This window comes from Ipomoea nil, unplaced genomic scaffold (assembly GCF_001879475.1).
Source record: "Ipomoea nil cultivar Tokyo-kokei standard unplaced genomic scaffold, Asagao_1.1 scaffold1961, whole genome shotgun sequence".
Lineage (NCBI taxonomy): Eukaryota > Viridiplantae > Streptophyta > Magnoliopsida > Solanales > Convolvulaceae > Ipomoea > Ipomoea nil.
This window is the reverse complement of record NW_017618389.1, coordinates 5,001-23,474: the sequence shown is the minus strand read 5'-3', so window position 1 is coordinate 23,474 and position 18,474 is coordinate 5,001. Positions and strand designations below refer to the sequence as shown.

At 35.8% G+C, this 18,474-nt stretch overlaps 4 non-coding genes across 4 annotated transcripts; all 4 read left to right on the top strand.

The window, feature by feature from the left end:
* Window positions 1-12,255: 12,255 nt before the first annotated feature.
* On the top strand, window positions 12,256-12,337 carry TRNAS-UGA. The gene has a single exon. It is a non-coding gene; the product is annotated as a tRNA-Ser (tRNA).
* Window positions 12,338-12,421: 84 nt separating this feature from the next.
* TRNAS-CGA lies at window positions 12,422-12,501 on the top strand. Its single transcript has one exon. It is a non-coding gene; the product is annotated as a tRNA-Ser (tRNA).
* A 2,976-nt stretch (window positions 12,502-15,477) lies between these two features.
* Window positions 15,478-15,559, top strand: TRNAS-UGA. Its single transcript has one exon. It is a non-coding gene; the product is annotated as a tRNA-Ser (tRNA).
* An 829-nt stretch (window positions 15,560-16,388) lies between these two features.
* Window positions 16,389-16,470, top strand: TRNAS-UGA. Its single transcript has one exon. It is a non-coding gene; the product is annotated as a tRNA-Ser (tRNA).
* The last annotated feature ends 2,004 nt before the right edge of the window (window positions 16,471-18,474 follow it).

Below are 18,474 nucleotides of genomic sequence, written 5' to 3'. Positions count from 1 at the left end.
TGGTAAATATATAGTAATTGCTTAATTTGGAATATTAATGCCCTTTAGTTTCTTTTTAATTTTGGCATTAAATTCATAATTAAATTGTTATTCAACTTAGGCAAATATTAAGTTTTAAATTTTGCTATTTGAATTTTAATTTAATATTTAAATGTATATTAAATTGCCTGAAGTATTGCAATTTGTTTAGGTATATATATGAGTTAATATATATTAAAATGCAAAATCCAAGCATGCTAAGTATTTTATAATTTTATGGCCCGTTTGGTTCACGGAATCAATTTGGAAGGAATAGGAATGATATTCCATAAGGAATGGAATAGGTAAGGAATAGAATAGAGATTGTATTCTGTTGTTTGGTTCGCGGAAGGAATAGATTTTAGGAATTGTATTTCAATGTTTGGTTGGTTAAGGAATAGAAATAGAATATATGTTTAAAAGACATAAATGTCCTTTATAAATAATAATAATAATAATAATAATAATAATAATAATTAATAATAATAATAATAATAATAATAATAATAACAACAACCCAAACCCACGGCCCATTTGCAACAAAATAATCCCTACCCATTTCCTCTCACCTAAATCAGACGCAGCAGACAGAGTGACCGGCATTGTCAGATTGGTGATCGGCCTCCGGTTGCGACATCGGATGGACTATGGCCTTCTTCGTCCTTGGAGTCTTTGCCGGCGACGGAATCTGAGCAAGGGCAATCGGAGGGTCGCGGTTGAGGGACGAACAGTTCCCCCAATCAGATTGAGGATCGCCTGTGACACCCCGAAAATCCACATTCAATCCATGGATTAATTGAGTAATTAATCCTATTGCATTTGAGTAATTAATTCCTAAAATCCTGATTTTTAATACTCAAGGACTAGTATTTGACTAGTCAACCTTTAAGTTGTGTTGTACCTTGTGCTTTGAGGGGAGTTCCCTTGTTCCTTACACTTTCTAAGGGTTAGTAAGGGCATTCTTGTCTTTTCACCAAGAGTTAGTATTGTAACCTAACCTAGAAGACTTCTTCATTTCATTCCCTACAATTCTTAGAAAATAGTTCTACCTTCTCTTTAGAAAAGAAGTGTAGCTTATTCTCCAAGCCAAGTTGAGACCCTTGTCAAGATTCCAAGATTCAATCTTTCACCTAATTGGGCATCTATGAGGGTAAGTTCTAAGTTCATCTTGTGTTTTTGGTTCCATCTTAGTTTTCTTTTTCTTAAAGGTAGGATCTTTATGATCTTTTGGTTTAATCTTGAAGTGGGTTTGGAAAGTAAGCCTTGTGGAGAGCTTGTTGTGGTGTAAAGTGAAGTCTTTTGGTCTTCAAGAGGTAACCGTGCTCTACAAAACCTATTTTGCTTACCTATATGTGATTTCTTGGATTCTACATGTGTTTTGCTATGAAATGTGAGGGTTTATGCATTTATCTTGTGATATTGCATATCTAGAGCTTGTGTTTAGGGTTCCTTTGTGCCATTGCTTGGCATTTTCAATGATTCAAGTCATTTTGTTGTGTTTGGTGAGATTTGCCATGTTTTGGACTTGAATTGTGTTGGAGAAGAAAATCCCTGAAGGGATATTTTGCCCAGGAGTATGTACCCGGGGAACGGCGGGGAGAGCCCTATCCTCCCCCCACCCGCAGGTACATAGACTTGTGGGTAGTGTACCCGCGGGCAGAACCACGGGTAGGGGCCTACTCGTGGGCCCACCCGCGGGGAACACGATGGTGGTTGTTCGGGATTTGTTCCCCGTGATTTGTTTGACTCGGTATTTGGTCTTTTGGCTTCCCGTTGTTCTTTTGTGGAACTATTTGAGTGTCTTCTTGATGTTTCGTACGTCTAGAACTATAGGGTAGGTACCCATGTAGGACTTTGGTGTCTTGAATCGTGCTAAGTGTTCAACATTGTATTTCATGGACCAAGAGGTGTCTTGTGTGTTCCTCGGAACTATCTTGAGTTTCCCCGTTGATAAGCATGCTAGTTTGTTATCTTAATGCTAGCGTGTGTGTGGTTTGTACCTCCCGTTTGGTTGATGATAACTTGTGTTATTCATCATTGTTGTCGTTGGGCTGTGACCCGTTCCTTGATTGAGTATGTTTAATACCTTCGTTGTAATCCGTTGTTTGACTCTCGTGTGAGTGGTGGTGCGTGTGTGGCTCTACTACCTGGATTGCACGATTAGTGGTGTGGGACACTAGTCACCAAGGTATTGCAGCGGTCCTCGTGGTAGCCGTGACGTGATTATGGAGTTGTGTGCCTGAGTGATGAGTCCACATTTTTGGGGGATAACATGTGTTATCCGGGCATGTGTTGCCGTGATTGGTGTGTTCGTTGGTGGTTGTTGGTGGGGACGACGGTCCCGGGGGGAATAAGGTTGGACTAAGAAGTACTGGGGTCCTGGAGGTAATGGTTGGAAAAGAAGGTACAAGGTTGGGGGTAACCATAAGGTTGGAACAGGGCATAAGGAAGGCATACCAACTCGTGATGGGTGATGTTGCGAATTGTAAAGCCGGCGTTGTGTGATCTTCTCTCGTGACGTGTGTAGTCACGGAGGCTTGTGTTGTTGTCGCATGTGTTGTCGTTGGGTGAGTCTTTATCCTTGTGTGTGGTTAACCTTTGTGGTTTGGGATGTGTTCCCGTGTTATCCTTGAGAGTGATGAGTCTTGTGTTGACAATTGATCTTGGTTTTGACTTATATATATGTATTCCGTTTCGAAAATGGTTTTTATGACTTATATCTATCTATTTATGATACTTAACGGTATTGGTGGGTTACCAGCATTATTCGCTGACCGAGCGTCGTCCCATGTTTACCTTTGTATCTTTCAGGTGATGTTTAGACGAGCGCGATGTCTAGAGCCTGGTAGCTTAGCACCTTTATCTTTGCTTTTGTGGCCTGTGCGCCAATGTAGTTAGACTGATGTTTTGGGATAGATGTACACACTTGCAGATTGTTTGCCGTAGCGTTTACCGTGTTTGGTAGACGTGGCGCGACACCCCGTTGGATTTCTTCTATCCAGTTTCGTTTTTATCTTCCGCTGTGCTAGTTTTGTCGCTTAATCTGCATTTGTTAAGGCTTTTATATAGGTCTTGTTTGGGGGTGTTACATCACCGGTGTCCAGAATTAGCGGAGTCCGCTCTACCGCTCGTGGCCAATCAGACCCCTCACCTCTAATTTGTGATCGGAGAACGGAGAGGTCTTCTGGGATATGCTGCATGCAGACTTCTACGCCGGGCAGGATGCTCGTCGACAGCCTCAGGCTCTTGAGGTCAGTCGCGAGCTGCCGGTTGCGACAGCTACGAGTGGTGTCGTCACTGCCTTGCTACTTTGCTCAACTAGGCCTTATTCCCAATTTGGTTGTGGGGTTAGATACACTCGTAGTATTGAACTGCTAAGAATTTGCTAAAATGTATTTTCTACTTAGGAGAGGTCTTTCATGCTGTAGTCTCTCCTAAAGGTTGTTCATCCACAACTATGAAAAGAGTTTTCTGGAGTTGTTTTAGTTTTTATTTTCCTCATTTAGGATAAATTAAAAAGAAGAAAAAGGATGGTGAAAGGTTTCTTGTTGTGCTCAGTCCTTTTATTTCATTTTATTTTAGGAGAGGTGTTGTTCAGTTGTATTAAGAATTTGTTCTGTGCCTCCTTGGGAAAGCTATTTTCATCTTTATTTATTTAGCCTTCTTTTATTGCATTATTTGAAATATAATTGTAAAATTCAATGCAGGATGCCAACAACAATTTTCCTTGCTTGCCAACAGCTACAGAGATGAGTTGTCGGCTTCCCCGCGTGACCGCCTCGATGAGGCGGAGAAAACTGCCGGTTCAGATCATCGGAACATTCTACGCAAGCCTGAGAAAAAAATCCATTTGAAAGAGATGCAAAACAGAGAGAAATGGAGGAAGGATACAATAGGAAATAAAATATAAAATCTATTCCTGAGTACTCAGGAATAGGTTAATACCAGGGGGCCCTGGTAATAGCTATTACCTTATTTGAGGTAATAGGCTATTACTAGAAATATTATTCCTGGTAATAGAAACTGTTACCAAACAAAGGAATAGGCCTATTACTGGGAATGCTATGCCATTCCCGGCCTATTCCGTGAACCAAACAGGCCATTATTGTTATAATTATGCATTTAGAAATGCATGTTTTAAGAATGGATTTAACATATTATTAACTCTCATAGACTATGTATTAAATATCCTTCAACTTTGGATCCTTAGGTCAATTTTGGACATTATGACCTATTAAGACAGCTTGTTTGGTTTCTCATTTAATTTTGAGCATATTTTAGTCCTATATTTCACTTGGACTTTAAAACCTATTTTGAACAAGATATTTGGGACCTATCTTGGGTCATTAAAGTATGGATCCCACCATTATTGAGTGATATTTTAATAATAATTATAACTATTTTATTTTGACTTATAACATGTATATTATGATAATAATATTGATTATTATGCATAACATGTTCACTAAGTCTTAATTATTACTGACTACCATATTTTGTTAATGGTAGTCATGGTTGGTAATAATATTAAGTTTGGATATATTTCAGTACTGGACCATTGAGTTTATGGGTCTAATTTGAGTGATTAAGTGTTATAATTATTATCTTGGGTCTATTTATGAGTCATTAAGAATTTAAGGATTATAATTGTTATTTTGGCCATTAAGGATTACAACTATTGTTTAAGTTGATTATATTTTTTTAATCTATCAATAGTTTTCAGGGCCTTAATAATAATATTAATTCCTTTATATAATAATATAGTAAGCAATATAGTTGGTATATTGCCTTTACAATGGTAATTTGATTATTACCGTAACTTTAGTCTCCCTAAAAGACATTATAGTCTTGATTAATTATTATGTGGTAATATGATATTAATATTAGATGTCCCTTTAATTACAGTTTTGCCATTTATTAAGTTAAAATTGGCAATATTAATAACTGTTATTAAGTTTAGGGGCTAATCTCGTTTATTACCTTTCATAACAATAATAATAATATTATTTTTTGGTAATCTATTATGTTTGGAAAGATTACCTATTTGGTGGTTATTGTTACATACAATTGGACGTTGCATTGAGGTTACTGACAGTGAGGATGAGAGAATTTTAGCACTATGGGAGATGCAGTTGCATCATTAAGTTTAGTCATTAAGTTTTTATCATTATTTATTGGTAATTAGTGCTATAGTTATAGTTTGATTGCTTGCCACATTTTATTTCCTTAAGAAAAATGGAAATATTAAAGAAGGTATATTACCATACTTTGGTTGTTATTACCAAATATTAATGGTGATTATAAAGTTATTTATTATCATTAATATTTTAATGATAACATTATTATTATGGTTTATTTATGAATCCTGAATTGTTTCCAATTATGTTTATGTGGCAATGCTTCAGATAAGAAATTTTTTTAAGGCAACTGACTATTGCTGTTACTATACATTTATTCCATAATTCATTTAGTCTTTGAATTATGATTAATGTTATTGCCCATATTTGGTTAAGTATGAATAAATGAATATTTGGTGTATTTTCATACTCTTTATATTGTTTTATGCATTTGATCACATTAAGTGCATAATATTAAGTTTAATTATGCAATTAGGGTTTGTGAGATTTTGATTTACAAATGATAACATATACTTTTTGTTTGTTATTGTTATAATTTGTGAATTCAGTTATTTCTCATAAATTTGATCTTTATGCATTAAAACATTTTGTCATGGGATTAAAGTTTAAAATTTCAAAATTATTGAAATCTCATATTGTAAATTGCTTTAAGTTATGCAATTTGTTTGGAATATATGAGTTTAATGTTTAATTTTATGCATGTTTGTCATAAGCATAATATTCTGTTTTAAATTATGCAATTTTGTCTTATTATGCCTTTAGAAATGCATAAATTTAGGATGGAATTATATTAGTTCATACTTAAGTTGGACTAATGCATAAACTTTAGTTGCGGTAGTGCCTGAATTTAAGCACGTTCCGTTAATTTAGTTCATCAATTTAAAGCATTATCCATATGTGAATCTATAATCTTTAGATCTTCCAAACGATTTTACTTCAAACATGAAAACGCATGACTTAGGGAAGTTTCTTGGGAGGAATACTAGTTCTATGGCCCTGGCTTAAAAGCCTTGTTGCTACTAGTCCCCTTGCGACGCTACTCTGTCTAAGGAGTTGGTATTTAACAGAGCTTTGTCTCGACCAACTTTCCTGGGAGTATACCTAATAATTGTCTATCATGTGTTGGTTTAATTTGTTTGTTAGGCTTTAAATTCCCCTTTTGCCAAGTGATTACAATTTTAGATTAATTAAAGAGTAGCCACAGCATCTTTAATTTACTAAAATTGTCTAAGGTTTAAATTACATAAAAATGACAATGATAATTGTCTAGTGATCTTATAATTTTAATGAGTTGGGGAGTAGCCACAGCATCCTTAATCAGTTAAAATTATATATTAAGCAGTTTATCTTGATCACATACAGTTTTGGACATAAATTCCCCTTTTGCCAAGTGATTACAATTTTAGATTAATTAAAGAGTGCCACAACATCTTTAATTTACTAAAATTGTCTAAGGTTTAAATTACATAAAAATGGCAATGATAATTGTCTAGTGATCTTATAATTTTAATGAGTTGGGGAGTAGCCACAGCATCCTTAATCTGTTGAAATTATATATTAAGCAGTTTATGTCAATAAATCTCAACCCACTAGATAATAATTTTATTACAATTTTTAGAATTTATAAATTTAGTTAATTATAATTCTAAGTTTCATGATTTGCATTGGCAAAACATGTATTTAGTTACTTCCCAAAATTTAGCCACTTTATTAATTGAGCCACGGAACTTGCTCGGTATGCGGACTAACTGTAGTAAGTTACATGATTTGATATAACTCTATTCCAAGAATAAAATGTACCTTTTTTAGCCAAATTCTAAATTGGTTTTGGAAAGTATATTTTATTATTTTAGAATGTCCAACTATGGTGGGGAGTCATGTCCTCATTAGTTATTCGTTTAGTTGGACTATAATTGGAATCATATATTGATTATTTAGTATGCTCAACTAATGGTGGGGAATTATATCTTCATTAATTAGTTGGTCAAATCAATTATGAGTATGTATATCATTAATTTTGCTAAAGAATATCTTAATCAGTGGGAGTGGTCATTTAAAAAAGGATCATTAAAGATACTCCATAATCAGTGGGAGTGATCATTTAGAAAAAGATCATTAAGATACTCTCATTAAAGATTTTGGATTTAATTGGCTTCATACATCCCATATTGGATTGTATGTCAAACAATAAGTCCAAAAGATTCCACGAGTATTAATCATGTATTTGTTTATAAATTCATATTGATTGTGCAACATATTTATGAAGATGTTGTAACAATATTAAAGAGTTTATTAGAACAAAACATATAACTTGTGGTGCACTTTTAAGTAATAAATTCTTCATCATTTAATAGTATTTAGTTTCTTCAAAATTGATCCTTGGCATTTGGTTTGTAAGGCTCAAAGACAATTTTGAGAAACATAAAAGTAAGACTCGTAATGTTCAGTTCATTTTGAGGTGGACGTTAAGATTATTTGGGAAGTTATGGTGTATGTTTAAGATTCCAAATTTATGGACTTAGACATTTGGTTTATTGTCTAAGTTGTTGGAATGCTTCTATGGCTAAACTATCTTTTGGCTATTTTGATGAGTGGGAGTAACAGACGTGTCAACTCCAAGCTCTTAGCTGTTAGAGGTGGTGCTTATGTTAACTTATAAAGAAGTCATGGAATACAGTTAGCATTATGCTAACATTAAGAGATCTCTACTTAAGACATGCTTTTAAGGATCTTAGAGATCATACAGTGTACTCTTTTGTATAATTTTGATGGTTTTCTCTCTTAAGTTGCGCATATATATTTTATTTTGAGAAACTTCCCTTAAGGTACCAAGAATAAACGTTGGGTTTGTTCATAAAGGATTCAAGTTAGTGAATCAAAATGCATGTGATCATAGGAGATATTACTCACTTATTCAGTAGAGGACATATTACTATGGTTCGTGTGTTTTGTTATTTGATGAGAGTTTGCTAGTACTTGCACAAGTGGGAGACTGTAAGACTTTCCCGTATAATATATATTATACATTATGGGTCTTACTTATGTGGTGCAAGTGGACTAGGCCCATTAAGTAATTGGTTGGACTGGACATTTAGGTTTAAGTAGGTCCTATTCCACCAATGTGCCTATATAAAGCTTGTATTGATGGGATACAAGATATATGACTCATTATGGTACTCATACTGCTCAGAAAATACCAATACACCATCTAGGGTTCTGAGTCAAGTATGAGACAAAGCGGCTAACCCTATTATGCAGATCTACTGTTCAAGAGGCAATACAAACAGGATATCAACCATGGCTGGAGATCTATAGTGTTCCGCTTCCGCTACTATGAGTTAAGTTTCTCGTAGATTATTCTCTGTATAGTTAGATCATGTTTAGATCTCACACATCTAAGCATCATGATATAACCCAAATTTTTAATATGGAATAAAAAATCATAATATAGCCTCTAGTGGAATGCACGAGTGCGCTCAACAACTCAATAAGTAAGCTAGCACTTCTCTACCAATCAAGTATAAGAAGAACTAGCCCTCACATGTAGCTAGCTCGGTTGATTCTTAGGTGATAGATTGTGGAGAAGAACACATTATCAAGTATTGGCAATTGTAGTGCGGGCAAGTATGAACAAAACTAAGAATAAATATAACATAGTTGTAAACATTGTTTTATCTAATACAAAGATATTACATGAATTTATTAATTCAGAGTTTATTCAAGAGCTAACAGGAGCGGCCTATTTGCTTTCTTGATTTGAGTCGGCCTATTTTCCTTCTTGATTTGAGTCCGTCCTATTTTCCCTTCTTGATTTGAGTCGGTTCTATTTTGCCCTCTTGATTTGAGTTGGTTCTATTTTGCCTTCTTGATTTGAGTCGTCCTATACTCCTATTTGCCTTCTTGATTTGAGTCGGTCAACTATGAGCAACTTAGTTTGATTTACCTCCCTGTGAAGTTTCAGTCGTCACTATGAGATTTACCCCGTGTACATTCGTGGCTAGCAATTACAAGTTTCTCTCGTTATTCAAAGGAAAAAAAAAACTTTTATTCTCATATAGCACTGAATATCATGGAATTAATTAAACTATCTCGCTAAAAAGAGGGCTTGAACCTCTAACCTTGTTGGGTTACAAGCCACACATTTTAACCAACTGAGCTATTCTAGCTTTGTATTTCATTGTGAAGAAATTTGCATTAATCTTCAATAGTACAAAGCAAATCGTTACTTGAGTTCCCTTTCCTCAGAGAAACCAGGACGATGTAGAAAAGAATGTGTGGAAAAGAGTTTTTGATCGATTTCATCTCACGAAGGCTTTTTTTCTTCAAAGCCAAATGTACCAAACCTCTACTATTTTCTCCATTAATCAATCTTAAAATAATAAGCAAGGATGTTTAGGCAATTATGGAGTTTATTGTGGCTATGCTAACAAAATTTATAGGCCAGGCAAGCAATGAATCCTTATAGAAACGAAAAAATATAAATATTAATGAAACGAAATAAAAGAATGAAAATTAAAATAAATGAGCTACATTAATAAATAAACAAATTGTTTAAGGGATTACAAATTGTATATTCATAATTTTTCAATTGAAATGCAGCAAATTGTACACTTCATTATTTTTCCTCTTTTTACATATTCAACACAGCACCCTGTAAAAGTGCAATCTAGTGTTTTCAATTCTAAGCTTCCTCTCACTTTAATTTTCAACTCTAGACAGGCAGGCACTGCTGCCCTCCACAGCCTAGTTCGCCCATCATTTCAGTCTTTCTCCTCCACATACATGAACTTGTTTCATGAATTGTGAAGAGTGAAGACGTATTTATAGTGTTAGGTTTATAGAAGCATTCATTTTAAAATTAATGTTTAGTCTTCAACCGTCATCTACTCATCTTCCATTTAAATTTCATGTATTGAATATATTATTAAATGTGATATTAGAGAATAATTCTGATATATATTTTATATTTGTTTTATTTATTATCTGAACAACAATTAGGCAGAACTATTAGATTCTACTTTATTATAGTAGAAGAGTAGATGAGAGATAATTAGCTAGATTAGTATTGTTGCCAAAATCTAAGTATTTATTATAATACAATGTAATAAAGTCCGTAGTATTAAAAAAAGTATTTATTATAAAAACACCTCCATTTTATCAGAAAAGAAAAACTAAGCATTAAGAATTACATAAATTATTCTCACATTGTTAAAGTTTAAGCATTATACATAAGGTTCACAAATCTTAGGAATAATAAACAAGGTTGGGTGTAATTTTTCCTGGGATACAAAAATAGGATGCTTTTGAAAAGTATGCATAGATAAATTCGAAAATATCATGAAATTGGACAATGAAAGAGAAATGTGATTTGAGAGCGTTACTTTTAGAGCGAAAATAAACGTTTCTGGGATACATGGAATGACGAGTGCATGTTAGTCGATGGTATTATACGTGTATGTGTATAGTACTATAACATAATGGAAATAAGGTAGTAGTATATCAATATGTATATTTGCTATTAACCTCATTCATTCCTTAATCATTTATAAAGCATAATAGTTAGTTAATTAGTATGTACTAATTATTACATAATAATTTAGAAAGTTAAATGTAATTAACAATTATTTGTAATTAGTGTTTACTAATAATGAAAATAAATGTTTAAGATAAAATAATTTATGACTACATTAATAATGTTAAACAATTTATAGTCAAATTATTTATAAATAATATTGCTTAATACGTAAAAATTTAAGAAATATATAGTAATAATAATATGCTTGCAAATAAAAGAGAGTGATAAATTGTTGTGTTCATAATTATGATTCATTCAACAAGTTAAGTTCACCATACATGTTGTCATGAATGTTATATTCAACCGACCATGGATAAATATTCTCAACATTATAGTTACTAATCAACATCATTAGTACGACATGGTTCAAACTCTAATTGTTTTCTAGGTTAATATTTAATATTTTAGTATTAACTATTAAAGTATTAAATAGTTTATAATTATCGAGTCTTAAAAATTTTTTAAAAAAATTAAACCAAATTGTTAAAAAAAAATATATGTGGGTGGCTACGCACCGATTAGGGATGTCAACGGGCGAGGCGGGCGGGAAGCATACTCCCGATCCCCTCCGCTGACTTTCTCCCACACTCCCCGTCCCCGTCCCCATCCCACTGAGAAATCGAAAATCCCCCATCCCCATCCCCACGAGGATTATCCGAGGACGGGGAATCTCCAACCCTATTTATAACTTATAAAAGAATATTAACAATTATAAAAATATTTAAATAAATAGCTCATATATATTCATCTTCAACTTTTTACTATTCAATACGGAGTATTTTACAACTAAACATGTTATCCAAAGATGTCAATTCATAAGTATGACATACCATGAAAATAATGCTTCTAAAATTATATACTCTGTACAAAGTAATACATATATGTGTATGTTGTGGGGTTATAGGGCATAAATAAAAATAAATAAATAAATATATATATATATATATATATATATATATATATATATATATATATATATATATATATATATATATATATATATATATATATATATATATATATATATATATATATATATATATATATATTTAGTTCCCGTGCGGTTGGGTGTCTCCCGTCCAGTTGTGCGTTAAATTTAAGCCATTGATCTTGCTTAAATCAACGTACGGGATTACCAAAATTTGATAATTTTTGCATCTAGGTCAAGTTTAAGGTGCGTGGTTTTTGTGCTTGAGGTGCATAGTTTTCCGCTTAAGGTGCGTGGTTTGCGTGCTTAAGGTGAGTAGTTGTTGAAACTTATGGTGGATGGTTTTTGTGCTTAAGGTACGTGGTTTTTGTGCTTATGATGCATGATTAACAAGCTTAAGATTACAAATTATTTATAGTATTTTTAGTCAATTATCAACAAGCTTGTCTAGCTTAGTTAGTAGAGTGTAAAGCTTTTAACTTGTTATTGTGGGATCAAGCCCCACGATGGGTGTTTTTTTGCGGTTGCCAGTTGTTATCCCTTGCAAGTTGTCTTTTATGTATCTATTAGAATGATCTTTGCATAAGTTTCAACTTGTAAATATGTCCGAGTGGTTTAGGAGATAGACTTGAAATCTATTGGGCTTTGCCTGCGTAGGTTCAAATCCTGCTGTTGACGTATTTTTTGCTGTTGCCGGTTGTTTTCCCTTGCAAGTTGTCTTTGATGTATCTATTAGAATGATCTTTGTATGAGAGTCAACTTGTCAATATGTCCGAGTGGTTAAGGAGATAGACTCGAAATCTTGGGCTTTGCCTGCGCAGGTTCAAATCCTGCTGTTGACGCATTTTATTGTAGACAACAACGGCAAGCGGCGTCGAGCTTCGTAGACCATCTATGAGGCGAGTCGCTTCGTAGACCATCTATGAGGCGAGAGACGGCGTCGAGCTTCGTAGACCATCTACGAGGCGTCGAGCTTCGTAGACCATCTACGAGGCGAGACAGTGGCGTCGAGCTTCGTAGACCATCTACGAGGCGAGACAGTGGCGTCGAGCTTCGTAGACCATCTACGAGGCGAGACAGTGGCGTCGAGCTTCGTAGACCATCTACGAGGCGAGACAGAGCTCCATCTACGAGGCGAGACACTGAGGCGAGACAGTCTTCGTAGACCATCTACGAGGCGAGACAGTGCGTCGAGCTTCGTAGGAGGCGAGACAGTGCATCGAGCTACGAGGCGAGACAGTCGATCTTCCTCATCTACGAGCGAAACAGTGGCCTCGAGCTTCCTCATCTACGAGGCGAGACAGTGGCGTCGAGCTTCGTAGACCATTTACGAGGCGAGACAGTGGCAGCGAGCTTTAGAGAGACCATCGTTAGCTATTATATCAGTGAGGCGACTAGCGGCATCCAGCTTCGACTCGGCTTTCTGCTTAGTGTTTTACTTATCTTTTTTTGTGAGTCCAAAACTAAACTTCGATTCTTTATGTTGATGCATCTCCCGGAGGTATAACGATTAATTTTTCTGCATATTATGCCAGAATATGAACATTTTAAGGGTTTATTTTGTGAATCATGATTTGGTAAACACGGTGGTTAAGTGGTTCTTTATATTAATATCCATTTATTTTAAGCTTGTTATCGACTTGGATTCAAAAATTTCCTCTAGTTTGTATAATTTTATTACTCTGTTCTTTTGCTTTTCATTGTTGTATAATTATAATACAATGGATGAGTGACTTTGAAAATCATAATTCTTCAATTTGTATTGTCCCCCCCCCCCCCACCCACCACCACCACCACAACCACCACCACCAAGCTGGACTTTTCATTATAATCATTAGGCTTTCTTTCACCTGTTAAATTAATATTATATTGTTATTTTTGCCCCCGTCACCAAGCTTCGGCAAATTATGTTGTGGAACTGTGTCCACCTTGCAAGGTGGACACGGTTCCAAAACTGTCATAATTGTGAATATAGAATTCAAAAATTATGAACATAGTGTTCTATAAGAATAAATTTCAATTTTGGTTCACTGACTATTGAACTTGTGTTAATTGCAACACATGACTTTCAAAACTGTTAATTTAGTACCTTGACTATGCAATTTTTATCATTTACTGTCACTCCGGCCAAATTACCAGCCAAATGTGACCAGAAAATTTTAAGTCAATATTTAAACTGAATTGAAAGGGGTAAATTCGTCATATCATATCTATCTCACACCATCCAATCAATTAATAATCTTAATTATATTTAATGTTGTGATTAACGTTGTTCCATATGCAATACTACTAACAGGTGGATTTTTGCCATGGCAATCTTGGAAAAGATTCTTCACTGGTTGAAAATTCAAAATTCAAAATAGGTGCAGTGTAATGTCTTCATTGCTTCCATTTTACAGATGCGTATAAACTTAGCCCGTTCTCCGCGGTCAATTCGGCGTCCAATTCATCATCAAATCCTTCATCGTCGAATTCTGAATTAAAGGGTCTCAGATTCGGCGACCAATTCATCGTCAAATCATTCACCGTCCGTCGCGCGTGGCTACTGGAGCTCCTCCGCCTCCTCGCGCTTCTGCTATCCCTCCGACGCCTCCAAGCCGCCTATCCCTTTAACCACCACTTTCGTGCCAACAAATTTCACGATCCTGGCCCACTAGGCCTGGCACACGCTCACTCTCGGCTAGGGGGACGAAGAAGACGAAGGTGGTTGTATTCGTGTTCGAGTCGGAATCCTTGAAGGCCGCCGTGGACTGCCAGTGGCCACCGGAGATTCCGGTCGGGGAGGTGCATAAGAAGCTGATTAAAGGCTAAGCAGCTACGAAATGGCGCGGTGAGGAGAGCCGGAAACTTGGGATTCTCTCGCGCCGACGATCTCAGAACGGATTTACAGTCGACGGTGGAACTCAATATTTTTCCTATTTTCTTAACATGAAAAGACGAATTTACCCTTCCAATTCAGTTTGAATGTTGACTTAAAATTTACCGGTCACATTTGGTCGATAATTTGGACGGAGTGACCAAAATTGATAAAAATTGCATAGTCAAGGTACTAAATTAACAGTTTTGAAAGTCAGGTGTTGCAATTAACACAAGTTCAATAGTCAGTGGACCAAAATTGAAATTTACTCAGTTCTATAGTTATGAACATAGAGTTTTGTAATTGTGAATACAGAGTTCAATAATTGTGAATATGAAGTTAAAAAATTATGAACATAGAGTTTTATAATTATGAACATAGAGTTCAGTAATTATGAACATAGAGTTTTATAATTGTGAATATAGAGTTCTATAATTGTGAATATGTAGTTCAAAATTTATGAACATAGAGTTTTATAATTATGAACATAGAGTTAAGTAATTATAAACATAGAACCGTGTCCACCTTGCAAGGTGGACACGATTCCACGACTTAACAATTGGCAAGCTTCTAGAGTAAGATTTCAACAAAATTAAAGTATTTGCACCATTCGAAAGCGTCTAGAATAAGCTTTCAACAAGATTTCGGCCGCACTACCATCCAAAAGCTTCCAGAGTAAGCTTCCAAAACATTTCAACTGCTAGTGCGACTGTGCGAGAACTCGGTCTCCGGTGGCTTACCAGGTTCGTCTCTCTTACTCTCTCTCTCTCTCTCTCTCTCATTTCTCTTTTCATAATCATTTTTGAAATTGTGATCAATGATTTTACGGTTGAGCTTTAATGTATGCAACTGCAAATTAATTTTCCTATTTCTCTTTTCATAATCGTGTTTGTCGGTTGTTTTCCCTTGCTAGTTGTCTTTGATGTATCTATTATAATGATCTTTGCATGAGAGTTAACTTGTCAATATGTCCGAGTGGTTAAGGAGATAGACTTGAAATCTATTGGGCTTTGCCTGCGCAGGTTCAAATCCTGCTGTTGACGCATTTTATCGTAAGCGATCTCAAAATCTATTGGGCTTATTGCCTGACTCAAAATCTATTGGGTTTATTGCCTGACTCAAAATCTATTGGGCAACATATTGGGCTTTGACTAGGTGAGGTCGGCGAGACCACTATCATCCATCTACAAGGCGAGAAGTGGCGTCGAGCCTCGTAGACAGACAGCGGCTTCAAGCTTCAACGACCATCTACGAGGCGAGACAACGGCACTATCATCCATCTGCAAGGCGAGAAGCGGCGCTGAGCCTCATAGACAGACAACGGCTTCAAGCTTCAACGACCATGTACGAGGCGAGACAACAGCAACGAGCTTTAGCGAGACCATCGTTAGCTATATATCGTGAGGCATCCAGCTTCGGCTCGGTGAGCGACTAGCGGCATCCAGCTTCGGCTTGGCTTTCTGCTCAGTGTTTTGCTTATTTTTTGAAGTATAACTTCTTTTGTGATTCCAAAACTAAACTTGGATTCTATATGTGGATGCATCTCCAGGAGGTATAACAGTTAATTTTTCTGCATATTATGCCAGAATATGAAAATTTTAAGGTTTTATTTTGTGAATCGTGATTTGGTAAAAAAGGTGGTTGAGTGGTTCTTATATTAATATCCATTTATTTTAACCTTGTTATCGACTTAGATTCAAAAATTTCCTCTAGTTTGTATAATTTTGTTACTCTCTGTTCTTTTGCTTTTCATTGTTGTATAATTAATACAATGGATGGGTGACTTTGAAAATCATAATTCTTCTATTTGTATTCGCTTGCAAGTTATCTTTGGTGTATCTATTAGAATGATCTTTGCATAAGTGTTAACTTGTCGATATGTTCGAGTAGTTAAGGAGATAGACTTGAAATCTATTGGGCTTTGCTTGCGCAGGTTCGAATCCTGTTGTTGACGCATGATGTATCTTTTTGAATGATCTTAACAAAAGATTCAACTCTTCAATATGTCTGAGTGGTTAAGGAGATAGACTCGAAATCTATTGGCTTATTGGCGCACTCCAAATCTGTTGGCCTTGACTACGAGGTCGGCAAGACCACTATCATCCATATGCGAGGCGAGAAGTGACGTCGAGCCTCGTAGACAGACAGCGGCTTCAAGCTTCAACGACCATCTATGAGGTGAGACAACGGCACTATCATCCATCTGCAAGGTAAGATGCGGCTTCAAGCTTCAACGACCATCTACGAGGCGAGACAACGGCAATGAGCTTTAGCGAGACCACCGTTAGCTATATATCGGTGAGGCGACTAGCGGCATCCAGCTTCGCTCGTCTTTCTGATCAGTGTTTTACTTATTTTTTGAAGTATAACTTCTTTGTGAGTCTAAAACTAAACTTGGATTGTTTATGTGGATGCATCTCCCGGAGGTATAACGGTTAATTTTTCTGCATATTATCCCAGAATATGAAAATTTTAAGGTTTTATTTTGTGAATCGTGATTTGGTAAACAAGGTGGTTGAGTGGTTCTTATATTAATATCCATTTATTTTAAGCTTGTTATCGACTTGGATTCAAAAATTTCCTTTAGTTTGTATAATTTTGTTACTCTGTCCCCCCGCCCCCCCCGCTGGACTTTTCATTATAAATCATTAGGCTTTCTTTCACCTGTTAAATTAATATATATTGTAATTTTTGGGCCCCGTCACCAAGCTTCGGCAAATTATGCTGTGGAACTATGTCCACCTTGCAAGGTGGACTCAGTTCCAAAACTGTCATAATTGTGAATATACGAAATGTGACCAGAAATTATAAGTCAATATTTAAACTGAATTGAAAGGGGTAAATTCGTCATATCATATCTATCTCACACCATCCAATCAATTAATAATCTTAATTATATTTAATGTTGTGATTAACGTTGTTCTCCATATGCAATACTACTAACAGGTGGATTTTTGCCATGGCAATCTTGGAAAAGATTCTTCACTGGTTGAAAATTCAAAATTCAAAATGGGTGCAGTGCAATGTCTTCATTGCTTCCTTTTTACATATGCGTATAAACTTACCCCGTTCTCTTGCGGCCAATTCGGCGTTCAATTCATCATCAAATCCTTCACCGTTGAATTCTGAATTAAAGGGTCTCAGATTCAGCGACCAATTCATCGTCAAATCCTTCACCGTCCGTCGCGCACGGCTGCTGGAGCTCCTCCACCTCCTCGCGCTTCTGCTGTCCCTCCAACGCTGCCAAGCCGTCTATCCCTTTCACCACTGCTTTCGTGCTGACAACTTTCACAATCCTGGCCCACCAGGCCTGGCACACGCTCACTCTCGGCTAGGGGGACGAAGAAGACGAAGGTGTTTATATTCGTGTTCGAGTCGGAATCCTTGAAGGCCGCCGTGGACTGCCAGTGGCCACCGGAGATTTCGGTCGGGGAGGTCCTCAAGAAGCTGATTAAAGGGCTGAGCAGCTGAGAAATGGCGCAGTGAGGAGAGCCGGAAACTTGGGATTCTCTCGCGCCGACGATCTCACAACGGATTTACAGTCAACGGTGGAACTCATATTTTTCCTATTTTCTTAACATGAAAAAACGAATTTACCCTTCCAATTCAGTTTGAATGTTGACTTAAAATTTTCCGGTCACAATTGGTCGATAATTTGGTCGGAGTGACCAAAATTGATAAAAATTACATAGTCAAGGTACTAAATTAACAGTTTTGAAGTCAGGTGTTGCAATTAACACAAGTTCAATAGAGTTCTATAATTATGAACATAGAGTTCTATAATTGTGAATACAGAGTTCAATAATTGTGAATATGAAGTTCAAAAATTATGAACATAGAGTTTTATAATTATGAACATAGAGTTCTGTAATTGTCTATATAGAGTTCAATAATTGTGAATATGTAGTTCAAAAGTTATGAACATAGAGTTTTATAATTATGAACATAGAGTTCAGTA